Genomic DNA, 2359 nt, shown 5'->3' on the forward strand with positions numbered 1-2359 from the left:
GGACAACACTCCATGCACCAGGACAACGGTCCGTGCACCAGGACAACAGTTCCACTGACATCACAACAACAGCTGCTCTAGCTTTGCTTGCAGATGTATGCAGAGCCCCAGAACCTTCTCTACAGCTAATGCCAAAAAGATGCTGGAAAATTCTCCTCTATCACTGGAAGCCTGTCCCGCTGCTCTGGAATGCCCTGTACATGGAAAGCCCAAGACTGTGGGTTTAGAAGAGCCAAAAAGCGCAGCCTCACAGATCTGCCCCAAGATCCCACGCTACCTGTGAGATGACTTGCAGACATTTCATCCCCATGAAAATCAGATGCAATTGGCCTCTATCAAAATCTAGAGCTAAAAGCAGGACCCAACTTGAAATAGAAAAGAAAGGAATGTCCATGGAAGGAAAGAAAGGGCACAAAAGTCCTCTGGAAATGAGTTCTACCCTTCCATGGAATAAGGATTTGAGGCTTAGCTTGTTTTCCTGGTGATTTAGTGGAGACATCAAGGGACTGTCCTCTCGTGGTGGACAACACAGTGTCCTTTAGAAGCTTTATCCTGGGCTCGTAGTGCTTAGTAAGGCAAACAGGTTTGATGCAATGATCGCTGGTGTCTGATTCAAAGGCACACCCTGATACAATTGATTTCCAGCTTCCCAGGAAACACTGTGTGGTAACAAATCTGCCTTTCAGCTCTCCAACTCCTTACACTGGGGTGTAGCACAGCTGCGGAGGAGGTCTCTTTGTTGAGCTCCTGTAGCTCTGCAGGTTCTGTGCTGTAAATATACAGAACGCAGGGACTTGGAAAAGAAGTTGAGAGTGCCCAAGGCTTGGAGGAAATCTTGGGCTCCACCTTACAGGTGAGGGTGTTATTTGAAAACTGATGCACTTGCTGAAAGCCCCAGGTTTACATTGAAATTCTGTGGATGAAAAATTGCTTAACTTATCCCGTATTAATTGTCCCTTCTTATCAGTGTGCTGCTGCAGTGCTCTGACAGCTCAAAGAAGCCTTTTGGTCCTATGTCACACCCCTGGAAGCTTCCCTGTGCACATTTGTGAGCCACAGAGGTCAGGTTGTAATGGGCAAAAAGAAAGAGAGACAGAAAGAAAAGCAAGTTCAAAGAGAAGGTGGGAGAACTTAGAAGGTGGGAGGAGGAGGAAACCAATGGGCCAAAATGGGCAATCCCATCATAAAAGGGAGTTATGAGGCAGAGACCATATAGATCAGGTGGTGGACAGGCCACAGGAAGGCAGGCTTAGGAAAACAAAAAGAACATAAGTGTTCCAAGGTTTGGAAGCATCACTCCACCCTCGTCCTCCTCTCACTTTTAAACGAGAGGAGGCGACACGCAAACCATACTCATGTTATCAGTTCACACACTTTAACCTGGCACTGCCAAGCCCACCATATCCCAAGTGCCTCATCTCCATGTCTTTCAAATCCCTCCAGGGAAGGTGACCCTACCACTGCCCTGTCCAGCCGGTTCTTGAAACTCAATCAAAATAAATTAAAAAGGAAAAAATTTACTCGCAGGGAGTGTGCCGCTTTCTACTCTTGCAGCAGACTGCAGAATCATCCTCACCACAGACAAGTGTACCCACTCAGGACTTCCAGTTGGAATGGAAAAGCCCCAGAACTCTCAAACTTCAAAGCCCAGAGTTCTGCTGCTCCCAATCCTTCCTTCTCTGAGAATCCAAAATGATGATTTCATGATGGCTGAGCCCGATGGCCTCCAACCATCACAGCAGCCACCAGTCCTTCTGTGTTCACAAACAACAGGTCCAGTGGGTGCCTTCCCTCGTTCTGCCTTTGTGCTTTGACAAGTTCCCACGTATCTGGTGGCTCCAGTCTTTCTTGGAGCACTGCCTGGGGTGGCTTCATTCCCTTCCCCATGTGAAACAGACCGTAACTTGCTCAGACTGTTCCTCCATCTTTTGGGGAAGAATAAAAGTTGGAAGAATATGTTTCCATGAGTGAAGTGCCTGATGGAAAAAGAAGGGGAAAAAGATTAAGAAGTTCAAATGCTCCAGAAATGAAGAAGAGAGAAAAAGCTGAAGTAAAGAGAAAAAAGGAAGTAGCAGAAACTGGATCGGAGAGGATTGGATTTAGAGACAATAAGGTCCAAACCTTGTGATCTTATGTGCAAATCGCAGCACAGGAACATTGCAAAACCAGGGCCCAGACTTTGGTCCCCACAGACCTTAAGCCATTTCTGGAATGAGGTGTGATATTGGAAACGTATTGAGATGGAAATAGGTACTGTTTTTCTTCACAAAACTGTCCTAAATCTGTGCAGAGAGATCAAACCGTGTGTCTCTGTGATCAGATGTAAGCTCCACAACCAAACCCACAAAAGAACCTGTCC

At 46.6% G+C, this 2359-nt stretch overlaps 1 long non-coding RNA gene across 1 annotated transcript; it reads left to right on the top strand.

The window, feature by feature from the left end:
• Positions 1–56: 56 nt before the first annotated feature.
• LOC113942155 lies at positions 57–1336 on the top strand. Its single transcript, XR_003525856.1, has 3 exons — positions 57–279; positions 687–853; positions 968–1336. It is a non-coding gene; the product is annotated as an uncharacterized LOC113942155 (long non-coding RNA).
• The last annotated feature ends 1023 nt before the right edge of the window (positions 1337–2359 follow it).

Source organism: Corapipo altera, unplaced genomic scaffold, assembly GCF_003945725.1.
Source record: "Corapipo altera isolate COAL_440 unplaced genomic scaffold, ASM394572v1 127751, whole genome shotgun sequence".
NCBI classification, from domain to species: domain Eukaryota; kingdom Metazoa; phylum Chordata; class Aves; order Passeriformes; family Pipridae; genus Corapipo; species Corapipo altera.